A 15,625-nucleotide genomic window follows, 5' to 3' on the forward strand; every position below is an offset into this window, starting at 1 on the left:
GTCTGTAAAAGCACATTATTGTACCTCTCTCCTGACCTGCCTCTGTACATACTGACTTAATTTAAATAAAACATTTCCAATTTCCATTCATAACTCCATGAGGCCTTTTAATACTGATTTTAACTCTAGCTCTTGTGTAATTTGTCATACCTCAGCTTTTCTCCTACTTTCCTTTTCTTAAGAATGACTTCTCCATTGAGATTATTTCTGATGATGCTTTGGCGAGCAGTAGATGAATCGAAGGTGCAAATGCAGCACTCAGATCTTCTGTATCAAGTTTTTTTTATGCTTTTCGATTTTTGTTTTGTTCTTGTCCATTTTCATGAATTTTTTTTCAGAACACACTACTCACCATATCAAGAAATGCTAAGCTTTGACTAGTAGCTCCTCGGGAATCAGTGGGCATAAAATGCAGATTTTTTCCTGTCAAATTGTGTTGCCCTTTGCATTTGTTGTAGTTAAAATTAAGTAATTAAAGTAATTAACATAAGTAATTAAATTAAGTAATTAAAATAATGAGAACAAACGTTTGTTTTGTGACAGGCTTCTAATAACAAAGATACAATTTAAAATATGTTCTTTGCTAAGTTGTTTGTTATTTGTACACACAAAAGTGGTTCATCTCTTGAGAAAGCCTGGAGAACTGAACCTCAAGACCACTTTAACAAGTGCACTCAGAAAGCACAACATTATGGTTTCTTGATACATTTTTTCAAGATCAACTTTTACCTTGGGCTCTAACAATGACGGTCAAGGTCAGTGCTTACTCATCTTTGTTACACATTTCCCACAAGGCAAACTATTTTGTTGTTGTGAAGTCTGAAGTCGATCCATAAACAATTGTGGGTAATACAAAGGTTTTAATGATTAGCACATGTGGTGTGACCTTGACCTTGACACTACACTTGTACAACAGCTAAAGAGTTGTTCTGTGCTAAATGTGTTATTCAAATGACAATAAGACTAACACACACACTTCTGTGTAACAGTGACTGGCTTTTGGCAGTGTAGAAGTGAAAAAACGCTGCCATCATCAGGCCAAACTTGACCAAACTCTCTACAAATTTTACTCTGCAAATTGTTATTGAGGCTTTGTGATGGTAACTGTCCACTGCAGCTATCCTTGTTCTTGCTGGGTTATCGTCCACTCCCACCATGGCTGAATATGTTGTTAAGAAAATGGATATTAATACTTTTTTATATACATTATGGATTCTTTATTTCCTTGAAAGTAGAGCAGGTCATCAAATATTCAAAGTCAAATGTATTTCTATAGCACATGTAAAAATAACAGCTGTTGACCAAAGTGCTGTAAAAGAATCATTAGCCCTTTTCTACTCTGGTTGAGCACTTTAAACACTTTACACAACTTACCTCATTCACACTCACTCATTGCCAAAGTGTGTTCTAGCTAATATTCACATTCTAATTAACACATCAGAGAGCAATTTGGGGTTTGGGCGTGCAGACTGAAACAGGTCTTCCGTTTTTTTTTTAAACAGTAGATGACCTGCTCTCCCCTCTGAACTACAACAACGCCTCATGTAATGGTAGATAAGATATACACTCTTGTACTATACAGTGTTCGTGTGATAGATAAGGAACTTGTGAATGTTTCTTAATCACTTTAAGTGCTTTTTAATACGTTTAGAAAATACTAAATAAATAATAATCATAAATCTTCAAAAGTCCTGCCATATGCTATCTGCTTGCAAACTATCAGTGGTTAGTGCAAAAAAAAAATTCACATATGAATGTTCTACAGAGAAAGAGTCCATTTGGATTTTTTCAACCCCCTTTTTGGACTTTTACTGTCATCTATATTAATATGTGATCACAATTCATTTATAGCTTTATTGTTTTACTGTTAATGTAGATGTTTTCATTTAAAAATGTCCTGAATAAATAATCTCAACTGGACAACTGGCGATCTGGTTTCTTAACAGGACTGTAGCTGTCGTAACATCTTCGTACCAAGAGATGGCAGTGCGACCGTGGTTTGGCCTGACGATAGCAGTCAGAGGCCAGACTCAAATCTTCCAGGAAGGCTTTCTAGAAGCGTTAGCAGCGTATTTACCGGAACTCCAACGAAAATAAAGGCCAAAGTTTGTCATACTGGGGAACTTTCGAGGGCATTAATGAGCAACATCCGGGCTTCATATTGTTTTCAGTTTCATTCCATTCTCATCAGTACATATACATCTATTATTTTGTGAGTTAAATGATCATCACGTCTCGTTACATGATTTTGTAAGAACTGTATTTAAATGTAATGAGAGAGCAGAGGCCATCACACTTTTTTCATATAAGATACAATAAGTGAAAAAAGTTATCACCTGTGATAAAAGGCATCGCATTATGGAGGGGGAAGCATGGATATAAACAGTATCAATAGATCAAATGAGTGTTCAGGCAGCTTAAGAACAGTGAACTCACTGTGCTGTTCAAGAATTGAGTGTATTTGTATACAAGTGCAGCTCTGGTTAATAGCACTGATGGTACATTTTGTGCTCTGGAGACCAGACACTCTGAAGATTATGTGCTGTTGGTTCTTTGTGGTTAAATGAGAAATTGCTCAAAATAAAATATCAGAGTGCTGCTGATGTATCCTACAGCATGTCTTTATTGCACACCATCTGTTGCTGTGCTCACAGTGCCAGGTGCATGTGCAGGTGCAGAACCGCAGCACACAGAAACATGCAGTGGACTCGTCAAAAACCTGTCCATTATGCTAGCAGTGTCCAAGCGTTCTTTTACTTTTCTTTTCATACCGCGCCCACCCCTTCAATGGCTCAGCCCCCCCCAGGGGGCCGCCTCCACACTTTGGGAACCTCTGCCTTAAGGAGAGCTGGATGAGACAACAGCAACTACTTCTCCTGTAGTGGAGCTGAAGGTCCCAGGAGTCACTATACTGTCAGAGACAGTTTCTCACAGCAGCTCTGCAGCTCCTGATGTTAGGGTGACACAACAAGCAAATGCTCCTTACCAAGCAGAATATCTTCCTGGTAACAGTGAGTTAGTGTGATGCTGCTTTTATTATTCGTATCTTAAAATGTGGATGAACAACTTGCCAAACATTTTGTACCAGCACTAATCTGTCATTGTACATTGTAGGAGGGACTATAGTGTTTTGAGAGGTTTTGTGTTCCTGGAAAGAAGTTTAAAGGAAACTTAAAGTGTTACTTGTTACTTGGGGATGTTTGTAAGTCCATACAGTTAAACAGTGCTGTTTAAAATGCAGTGTTAAAATAATAATAATTTATTAAAGGAAATAAAACACTAGCCAAAGCTAACTGAATCTTTGTGCATAATTAATTTGCATACCCCCTTGTTAAATTATGTAGTTAAGTAATTATTTAATTAACTCAAAAGTTTCAGATTTTCATTTATAGAAAGTTGTTTTTTGGGGTGTTTCTTGCATTATTTTCTTTGTATACAGCTAAATAGTTTTGTCCTGTATTTCAACCCTTAGAAGACCTGGATGAGACAATAGCAACTACGTCTCCTGTAGTGAAGCTCCCAAGAGTCAACACACCGTCAAAGAAGGTTTCTCACAGATGCTCTGCACATCCTTGTGATAGAGTGAAACGACAACTGAACTCTCCTTACCAAAGTTATCGACATAAGAGATCTAGTAAGGGCGCTGCTTTCACCATATGGTTGAACATTTCGTGAATTCTTTTGTACCAGCACTAATCAATCATTGTACATTGCTCAGAATCCTCACATCATTAATATTTTCATTACTTTAGTGCCTAAATCAAATAAAAGGTCATGTGACATAACCTCTACACCTCTGTCTGATCTGGAAGTGATCAATAAATGAACAAACTTGTTTGTTTTCATATTCTGATCAGTTTTAACGTGTTTGATTACTTTGGTTTCATCATAAGTTACACACACTACTGGAAGGTAGTCGTTTGAAAAAATAAAGTACATATTTATTGACATAGAATTTTGAAGCTGGCTTTTTCAAAGTTCACATTTCTGAACTTAAAATTATGTAAATAAAGACATATTTTCCATGTTAAATTCCCCAACATCCCTATAAAATATAGCACTTTAGAAAAATTTTAATACAAAGAAATGTTCCTAATCTTCCTCATCATTTTGGTGCTCCCCTCTCAGACAGGACAGGGCAGCATCAGCAGCCAAGTTTTTGAATGTGATAACTTGTGAAGGATTTTCAAACTGATACCAGGTACAGCTACTAAAAATATCAGGCAAGTCTAAATCCCGGTGACCTTGAACTCAAGGTCAGAGGTTTTCCTAAAAGTGTTGGGAATGCAAAAACTTGAGAACAAGGCGAGGTGGATTTTGAAATGTAAACCATTTGTGTATTTACTTGGAGTATTGTAGGAGCCATTTTTGGGTTAATACCTTATGTGGCCGCTAGAGGTCACCTTTTTCTGTTTTGTTCATGTAAAGGTATTTAAGGTAGACGCACGTAATCGGCGGCAGGTGTGTCGTTAATTGTAAGAAGGCAAACAGTTTGTGACCGCTGCGCTGTTATGTTAAGTTGATATTGGAATAAAGACCAAAGAGAACAAGATAAGTACTGCTGGAGTTATTGGACTGTTTAATTAATTCATACATACCAGTGACATCGCGTCACCCCCGTTAACGACCACCTCAGTGGCTTCAAGCGTAGGCTTAGCCTCTACAAGTATGTTTTTATTGTCTGATGGTTAATGCTCTTTACTCAGGTGCAAATAGTCTTGACGGCTGCTGCCACAAGTTTTACCCAAAAAGAATTAGAGCAAACCTCATCCTGTCGTATTACCTGACTGATCACCGATGCCCAAATCCTGCTGCCATGTAAGTGAAGAAAAGTAGTTTTATTTTTTGTCATAATGTTTAACACAATGACTGAAATTACTGTAATGAAAAATGCGCTGTATGACCATTGTAACAGTATTTGTACAATTAAAAACTGCAAATTATGCACATGATGCAAAGTTATATATTTTTGAACTGAAAGTTATGTAAATAAAGACATATTTTTCATGCTAAACTTTCCATTCGAAATAGAACACTTTAGAAAAATGTGTTATTTTTACTTTTTAAAAAAAAAAGAAAAAAAAAAAGAACAGATAATAACTGCAGCATTTCTACCTCTTTGTTTCAGCTTCATTACCAAAAAGTGTCATCCAGTCTGTGTGGATCCATCTCTCTCCTGGGTCGATAGCATCATGAAAACGCTGGACATGGACTCTTTTCAAACCTGCTATCTGCTCATCCTTATACGTTGTTCTGCTTTATCAGATAATATCATATCATGTTTATAATCATGTTTATAACTTGATACTATCATTTTGTAATTAGTGCTTTGGTGAGCAGTAGCTAGATGAGTTGTGCTTGGTTTTGCAAATCACCCCATTGTTTTTTGACCTGGTGTGGCTGGGGAAGGCATCTCGGGCATGTTTTGTAGCTGACACAGTTTTCATTCTAGACAAATTGAAGATTAGAACATTCAGTGGTTGGAAATCAAGGCAACTCTTTTCTTCTCCTTTTCTTAATTTTTCTTGTGACCATCAAAGACCTGCCCATCTCACAGTAACGCATAACACGTTACTGTAACGCATTACAAGTACCGTGTTACTGTAATCTGATTACTTTTTTGAGTAACGAGTAAAGTAAGGGCAAATTGCAAAAGAAGTAATTAGATTGCTGTTACTTTCCCATAAGCACGCTGCGTTACTGCATTACTAAAACCGTGATTTTTTTTTTTTTTTTTTTTTTTTTTTTGTGAGAGTGTCTCATGACAATGACTTAAGCGAGTGCGACGTCGTGGCAAAAGCTGTGTGCAGATCAAAAATGGATAATAGCGTTTAAAGCGTGGAAGTACTGACCTTACTTTGAGTTTGATTCTGTAAAAAGTGACAAAAACATTAGGTCTGCTGCTCACTGCGTGGCAAGAAAACTTCTTTTTACAGCGAAAAAATCCCTTAACTTAGGAGCAAGCACCAAATACGCTGTCGCTGGAATGTGAAATTCACAGAGAAACTGCCAGATCCTTCCACTGAACGCTGAGCAGAGGTGGGTCAAGTATCCAAAAATTGTACTCAAGTAAGAGTAGCATTACTTTAAAATATTATTACTCAAGTAAAAGTGAAAAGTAGCCATCCAAAAACTTACTCAAGTAAGAGTAAAAAAGTAGTTGGCGAAAAGGCTACTCAAGTACTAAGTAACTGGTTGTATTGTCTAATTTGTGTTTTTAGTTTGTTTAAATAAATGCTCATTCAAACAAAAATACATAAATTTACAAAATTCAGTATTTTCAGATAGAAATTATGTAAAACCATTAACAAAATAATGCACAACAATTCTAATTTCCAGATTTCAGTTTTTCACAACATAAAGCTTTTTCAAGCAATACCCACAGTAAATATATTCGCATTTACAGCAGCCTCAGAGAAAACATTAGAACGAGGCAACTTCAACATTTAATGCGCCAGAATGTCATACTAGGGGTGGTTCTTTTAAATACAAGGAGGGATGAAGTAAATCAGAAACAAAGGACACAGAGATGCAACAGGTAAAATTAGGAAAAGTTTATTCCCCAAGGCGGACAGCAGGAATTAAAAAACAAAACAAACAACAAAAAACCCCACATCTGTGCTAAAATTCCACAGGAATAGACAAACGATTCTAACAACACTATAAAATGTTCTTTGTATACTAAAATACTCTATATTATAGACAGTGGATTAACAAAATGTCATATAAAAACACTAAAAACATGCGATACAAACATCAGAATAAAATAATTCAAGTAAAAACTCGCGAAGCTTTCTTGCTCGCAATGACACGTTTGTTTAACAATTTGGAGGCGGAGCCCAAATGAGGCCGGGCTCCTAATGTGATTGGTCACTTTGAAGGAGACTTCAGGGTACTGCATTAAACTGAGTTACACAGTGGCAGCGACAGAAATTCTGTTTTAAACTGTTAACAATTGTTAACAATTTGAAAAATAAAATTTGCTGAATGAATTATCAACAGTTATTGTTGTGGCGCAAGCAGTGGGAATACTGACAACTGTCACTGGATTATTTAATGTTGAAGAGATATATTAAACCAGAGGACGACATTTTTTTTCTTTAATTCTCCGCTTTTCCAGTCTCTTCAATTTGTTTTTTAGAACACTCTACTCACCATATCAGGAAATGCTAAGATTTGACTAATGACTGCTTGAGAATCAATGGGCATAAAATAGTTTTTTTCCTGCCAAACTGTGTTACATTTTGAATTTTTGTAGATTAATTTAAAGAATTAAGAACAAATGATCTGTTTTGTGACAGGCTATTAATAACAAGCGCCTAAAGATCATTTAAAATTAATTATTTGCAACATTGTCTGTTTTTTGTACACACAACATGGTTTATTCTTTTGAGTTAAGCACTTTTTTTGTAATGGTGACAGTGTAGAAGTGAAAAAACACTGCCATCATCAGGTCAAACTTGAAATTTCAAAATTACCCTCTACAAATTTTATCCTGGAAATTGTCACTGAGGTTCTGTAATGACAGGAAAAAAAAATTATGGAATGTTTATTTCCTTGAAAGTGGATCAAGTCATCCCATATTCAAAGCCAAAGTAAAATGTATTTCTGTAGCTGTTGACCAAAGTGACCTGCTCTCCCTCTTGAGCTACAGCAGACCTTCCCAAAGTGTGGGGCCCGCCCCCTAGGGGGGGCGCAGAGCCATTGCGGGGGGGGGGCGGAATGGAAAAGGGGGGGGAGGGGGAACAAAACGCTTGGACATTGCTAGCACAGGGCGCCCACAGAAACGCAAAGCAGGAGATGGACCATCGCTGAATATGTTTCCAAACCAACTTCATTCTAAGTCAAAGACTAGAAAATATGGTGAAGCATGTCTTCCCTTTGGTTTCACCTGCACAAGTGCCGAGGTAGGTCTCCCCTGCAGAATTAGTTTTCCCTGCGTCGGGAGCACGCGCTAGGCTGTCTAAATCATGGACAAACAGTATCCTACAGTTGTTTATGTTTTTAAAACCCATTTTGCACAGAGAGGCATTTTGTGAAAAATGTATTGATAGCAATGTTGAATATTATTACACATGAAAAAAAAAAACAACTACACGTAAAATAATCACACCGTGATGCCTCTGCCTTTGTAAATGGAGGGACAGTAACTGCGTGTGTATATGTAAGCATGTAAAACCTGTAGTCAGATTAACAGTAACAGTATTTTGTCTCTATCTCCCATTCTGCAATTGATCTCATGTAAACAATAACATGGCGCACAGCGTGACGTGAAAAAAGGCACATACCTTTGACGTTGAGTGATGAACTCTGTATTCCTCGTCCACACGTAAACGCAAAAAAGGAGTTTAAAAAATCTCCGTTTTCGGTGATTCGAAACGCCGTTTACGTGTGGACGAAACGGCTGCGTTTTCAAAAATACCCGTGTAGGTGTGGACGCAGCGTAAAAGAGTTAGTAGTTTATTTTATTACTACCTGTAATTTATTGCAGATTACTTGTATTTGCTTAATTGTTTACTAAATGTTTGAGGTGTGAAATAAACCGCAATGGAGCAAAATATGGGTGTGTGTGGTTGGAGGATGTGTTTGTGCGTGCGTGCACGCGCGAGAAGGGGGCGGGGGGCGCGAACATTTTTCTTGTAAAACAAAGGGGGGCCTAGCAAAAAAAAGTTTGGGAACCACTGAGCTACAACAACTCCTAATGTAACATTAAGTAAGATAAATACCACCTAGAACCTCTTGTACTATACAGTGTTTGTGTGATAGATAAAGAACTCTATGAATGTTTCTTAATCACTTTAAATCCTTTAAATAAATTTAGAAAAGATTAAATAAATAATCATAAACAACCTCCAAAAATTCTGCTTGATCTGCTTGCAAACTGTCAGGGGTTAGTACTTAAAAAAATTACATATGAATGTACTACACAAAAGGAGTTCATTTGGATTTTTTTCAACCACAATTTTAGACTGGTCAAGTTCTTCTATACCAAACTCGCTCATACATGTCTTTCTAGACCCTTATTTGTGCGCTGCTGCAGCTTAAGAACAGTGAACTCACTGTGATGTTCAAGAATTGAGTGTGTTTGTGTCCAAATGTCGCTCTGGTTAATTGCACTGATGGTACATTTTGTGCTCTGGAGACCAGACACTCTGAAGATCATGTGCTGTTGGTTCTTTGTGGTTAAATGAGAAATTGCTCAATTTAAAACCCACAAACACCCGCAGAGAGAGATGAAGTTATTTTAAAATATCAGAGTGCTGCTGATGTATCCTTCAGCATGTCTTTATTGCACACCATCTGTTGCTGTGCTCACAGTGCCAGGTGCATGTGCAGGTGCAGAACAGCAGCACACAGAAACATGCAGTGGAATCATGTTATCGTAGCTCTACTGAACATCATGTGGATTGCTTTCTTTTTACCTCCACATCTTGTCCCAGGTAAGAGCTTTGCTTTTGGTGTTTTAAATAGAAAATGTTTGTGTAAAATTATGCCTCCAATAATAGCTCATGTTTCAAATATAATCACTCAGTGTAGATCCATTGTTTTGAGGTGATGTCATTTGCAGTGTTTGTGCAGAGAAGAAGCACCAGCATCTCTGATGAGGAAATCCTGTTGAGAGAGTTTTGTATTCAGCCTCCACCTGACATAAACTGGACATCAAGTGTACCAGCAGTCTACATCCCTGATAATAAAACCAACTCCACCAACACAACCTTAAAAAGTAAGCTTCCTTTCTGCTTTCATCCCTGCTCAAATCAGAATCAAAACTCTACATAACAAGGAGTTTAACATGTACCAAACCAATAACTACTGACTATTGAGTTCTATAGAAAATGGTGCCACTGAATCTTTGTGAATTAATAATTTGCATACCCACTTGTTAAATTATGTAGTTACGTAATTATCTAATTAAATCAACAGTTTCAGATTTTCATGTATAGAAAGTTGTTTTGGGGGGTGGGGGTGTTTTTGCATGATTTTCTTTGTATACAGCTAAATAGTTTTGTCCTGTATTTCAACCCTTAGGAGACCTTGATGGGACAAAAGCAACTACTTCTCCTGTAGTGGAGCTGAAGGTCCCAGGAGTCACCACACCCTCAGAGACAGTTTCTCACAGCAGCTCTACAGCTCCTCAGCGTAGAGTGAAACAACAACGGAACTCTCCTTTCCAAGCAAAATATGCTTCCGGTAGACGTGAGTTAGTGTGATGTTACTTTCATTATTTGTTTCTGAAAATGTGGATGAACAACTCGCCAGATTTTTTGTACCAGCACTAATCAGTCATTGTATATGTTCAAAATTGTACCACAAAATGTTTAGGCAAAGTTTAGCAGAAGTCCCGAATTATTTTGCACCTTCACACATTCTGCTGGAGGGAAATGATATAAAATACCTATTTATATGTTTATATTATAATGGCTTGTCTACTGAGCTTCTATATTCATAAGTACATACTTATTAAGGTAGAATTTTTAAGATGGCTTTAAAAAGTATTTTATCCTTCATAGAAGAAGAAATGAAAATGCAGTTTGCAGTCATAATTTATTAAGGGAACTACAACGCTAGCCAAAGCTAGCAGAATATCTTTAACCTACTTAACCTAACCTACCAAACATGTTTCTGGTTATGGTGAGTTAGTATGCTTCTGCTTTCCCTTTTTGTATCCAAAAACATGGATGAAAATTTTGTGAATCCTTTCGTATCAGCACTGATTCATTGTAAATTGCTCAGAATCCTCACATCAGTACTATTTTCATTACTTTAGCGTTGGTCACAAATTTAACAAACATTCAGATGACATCACCTCTACTACACCTTGTCTGGAAGTGATCAACAAAATGAACAAACTTCTTTGTTTTTATGTTTTGATTAATTTTGACATGTTTGACTACTTTGCTTCTTTAATATGTTAATACACAACACTACTGCAAGGAAACTGTTTCACATTTAGGTTCACATATGACAGCCTAGTTGACATTTTAAGCAAATGAATATATATTTATTGACATAGAATTTTGGAGCTGGTTTTATTCAGTGTTCAGATTTCTGAAATGAAAGCTGTGCAAATTAGGACATATTTTTTACATACAATTACATTTTACACTTTTAAAAATTTGTAACAGGGCTCTAGACTAACTTTTTGCCACAGTTGCACTGGTGCGCCTAACTTTTTTCTTAGGTGCACCAGGACAAAAGTTAGGTGCACCCAAATTTTTCAACCGCATCGCTTAAGCTTGATAGTGGCCATGATGCCAGGTCTCTCTTGGAAGTGAGATTTTTAAAACTTTTAATTTTAAATCTTCTTTTGCTGCTGGTTCAGTCAATTTTGGCTGTAGAGTGAAAAAACCTGCAGCATCAGAATCTAGCGCAAAAAAGACATAAACACAGAGTTCGGACCTGATGCATAATATGTGAGCTGTTGACTTCCAGCCCCGATGGCACGTACGTGGACACGCTGACATCTCACTGATGCATCGGGTCCGCGCTCTGTGTTTACTTCTTTGTTTGGAATCCATTCACCTGCTCTCATCATGTTTTAGTTGTTTGGAGGTTGTTGAAATAATTGTGAGCTTTAACCTGAGATTCTGGCGTTTCTGGTAAAAATACACTTATATTTTGAAGGAGATTCAGGATTTCATGAATCGACATCGCTTTATTCAAGCTACTCACCTCCCTCTATCCAAATGCACTTTCAAACATACACATGTGAAGGACTACAGGAATATCTGGACTGGACCACGGCTAATCAGAGAGTTCCCGCCTATCTCTGTTTGTTTTTGGGGTTTTGTTTTTTGTTTTTTTTTGCACTGAACAGCTGGTCTCTATGGAAGCCTGTTTCCACCATTAAAAAAAAATCAAAAACTTGAAATTTCGAGTTATCTTTCTCAAAATTTTGAGTTATCTTTCTCAAAATTTCGAGTTACTTTTCTCAAAATTTTGAGAAAGATAACTCAAAATTTCGAGTTAGCTCTGCCAATTAGTAATCTATGTGAATGAGGTCATTTTCTTGTTACCCGGAAGAATATGGCGCAGAGGAATGCGCAACAAATTGGCGCTTTTTAGAGTACGTTTGCTGATAGTAACGCCATGTGATTCAGCTAATAACACAAGGATTTCATCATTTGTGAAGCCACGTTGAAAATACTCAGCTATTTGTACATTCATGACTGGCTCTAATACTGGTAGCTTTGCTGTAGCATTTGTAGCCAAGGACTTCAGCTTCCGGGTAACAAGGAAATGACATCATTCACGTAGATTACTGACTGACAATGCAACTCAAATTTTTGAGTTACTTTTCTCAAAATTTTGAGTTAGTAAGTCAAAATTTCGAGTTAATTTTCTCAAAATTTCGGGTTAATAAGTCGAAATTTCATGTTAATTGTTAGGTCTAATTGTTGAATGTTGCCATTGTGTTTCTTAAATTTGTACAGTCTTAGTTCAAGCAGTAGGATCAAAGCCATTCCTTTGATCCTAACCACCTCTAACCACTTTGTGCTGGGGGAGGTTTTATTGCAGATACATCCTATCTGGAAGATCTGCTTCTTTTGATGTAAACTTCCTGCGTTTACGACCCTTTGGTCAGCAGGAGGTAACACACACACACACACACACATTCTTACCTACATACAGAAGTTCACACATATACATATAATGCCTTAGAACCATGTGGGCGTTGCTTTGCTGTGTTTTGTGTGAACTGTCTCTCAATAAAAGGCAGCGAGAGGAGGCCGGATTTGGGGTCATTTTCGTGCTGGACACAGATGAGGCCTCCCTTGCGCAAGTAATCGATCGAACGCTGTTGCCTTGTTTTTCTTTCATGATGAATAAGTCTCTAGAACTAGCGGGGTTTGTGGGAACAGACCCAACATTAATAAGTCGAAATTTCGATGGGTACTTTTTCTTTTTTGTGGCGGAAATGGGCTTCCATAGGGCCGCACCGGTGCGACCTAGAATTTTTTTTAGTCGCACCATTGAGAAATTAGGACCAAATTGGTCGCACTCTAGAGCCCTGTGTAACATACAAAAACGTTCCTTATTCTTACTGTTACTATTGGTTTATAGAGATTTCTTACTGTCTTACTTTTTAAAACAGTCTAGCACATTTCTTAATGTTCATTGTCCAGGATGTTGCCACAGGTTCTCTCATATAAGAATTAACCAGCTTGATATCAGCTCATATTACATTACGGATCGATGGTGTCCAATCACTGCAGTCATGTAAGTTCCTATACAGCAAGTTTACTTACATTTCAATATATATTTATTACACGTGCAAGTGTAATAAATAATTCTCAGGATGACCATTGCTTAGGAAATAAAGTAGAATTCAGGGGCAATGAGAGTTTTAACATATAAGTTTTTATCTGGTCTTAGTATTTGCTCTCACCTGTCATCTAAATTTTGTCTCATGCACATCTTTATTTTGCAGCTGTTTTTATTTTGTAAAATAAATAAAACAATACATTTTAGTAATGATAATCATTTTTCTTTGTTTCAGTTTCGTTATCAAAAAGTCTCGTGAAATCTGTGTTGATCCCTCTTCGCCCTTGGTCCGCAATAACTTTATACTTCAGGAAGCATTACTCTCCAGGAAGCATAACCGTCCTTAAACTATTACTCTCCTGCTCATCTATAAAGTTTGTTCTGAAATATAAAATGTAAAAATATGAAAAGCCTGTAATGCTGCATTATTTGAAATAAAGCTCCTGCTCAGTCAGTGAATTTATGATCAGAAGTGTGTACCAGAGGTTATTCATTGTTCAGATTTGAGATGTATGTATGTATGTATGTATGTTTAAAATCCTGCTTAAACGTTTAAAAAAAAAAAAGTAACTTACCGAACTGTAAAAATTTAAAAAAGGAATATATTTTCTAATATTTGAGATGTATGTGTGTGTCTATATATATATATATATATATATATATATGTATGTGTATATATATATATATATATGGCAACCTGTCCAGGGTGTACCCTGCCTCTTGCCCTAAGATAGCTGGCATAGGCTCCAGTGCCCCCCGCAACCCTGAAAAGGATAAGCTGAAGCAAATGGATGAATTTAAAATGGTCTAAAATACACACATTTTTAGACCATTTCACTCATTGGATTTATTTCATTTTTCTGACAAATAATATTTTGATGAGACAAAATGTTCTGATGAACAGAAAATACTGTCTTTCTGTAATATTTATTCTGTATAAGCAGATTATACAGGAAACACTTGGGCTGATGGATTGTAGGTTTCCAGGTTTGGCAACTAGATCAAAACGTGGCACAGCTGGCAACCTAACAAACTTTTATCCACACTCCTAAAAGGTTGATTCTGTTCATCTGGGTGTAGCATTTTCAGTGGGAGAAACGATTCCACATATCACAATTCACTGATCACATTAATTCAGTGGACCAACACATGACAGGTTAGCCTTCTCAGATTGTGAGATTTTCATCAGTAATCTGGGACATTTAAAAGTTGATGTGTACCGTAAACCTACGCATACAGATCAGAATTTAAGGTTTGACTCTCATCATCCACTGAAGCATATACTGGGTGTCACCAGGACGCTGCAACATAGAGTGAACACCATCCCTACAGACACAGTGGCCAGGAAAGCAGAAGAACATCACATCAAGAAGGCCCAGAGTAAATGTGATTCAAGATTCAAAATCCTTTATTTGTCACGTGCATGGCTATACAGGTATAACACGCAGTGAAATGTGACCTGATACGCTCCTTGACTGTGCAACAAAAAAAAGAGAAAGACAGAACTTTATATACAGTGAATGAGTATATATGCAGCACCCCCAGCACCCCCGTCCCATCCCAGCAACAGATGGGACAGGTCTTTCAAAATCTGAGTTGCTCTAGTCCAGCATCTCCTGATGTAAATGTCCTGTAGGGAAGGGAGAACAGTCCTGCGGCAGCGTTCTGCCATACGGATCACTCTCTGAAGAGCTTTTTTATCCTTGATACAGCTTTTTCCATACCAGGATGTGATGTTTTGTGTGAGGATGCTCTCCACAGCGCCTGTATAGAAAGTCCTGAGGATCACTGGAGAGACCCTGAACTTCCTCAGTTGTCGTAGGTGGTACAGGCGCTGCCTAGCCTTTTTGGTCTGGACCTGAATGTGGGCAGACCATGTCAGGTCTGAGGAGATGTGGACACCGAGATACTTGAAGGACTGCACACTCTCCACTAGAGCTCCATTAATGATAATGGAGGTTATCCCAGCTGGACATTTGTCAAAGCTGGGAAGGCACCTAAAGAAAACTCCAGCCCATCCAGGACAGAAGGACAACTGCTGCCTAAGTGAAAACACTCAGTGATGCTTATGTGTCAGGAGTATTGGAACAGCTAAGACACATTTTCTCTAAACACCGTGTCTCTGTACCTTTCACAAGGATGAGGTGCTCTAGCACAAACAGTAACAGTACTATATTACTCTGTGCCGGTAATATAGTGTACGCTGTTAAGTGCCAGGAGGATAGCCATGATTTATTCATCAGGGAAACCAAGAAACCTCTGGCACAACACAGAAGAGCTGACTCATCAGTCCAGGACTCTGCATTCTATTTACACCTACAGGCCAGTGGACACTCTTTCAATGATGAGGATGTACACA

This window comes from Pelmatolapia mariae, linkage group LG3_W, assembly GCF_036321145.2.
Source record: "Pelmatolapia mariae isolate MD_Pm_ZW linkage group LG3_W, Pm_UMD_F_2, whole genome shotgun sequence".
Taxonomy (NCBI): Eukaryota; Metazoa; Chordata; class Actinopteri; order Cichliformes; family Cichlidae; genus Pelmatolapia; species Pelmatolapia mariae.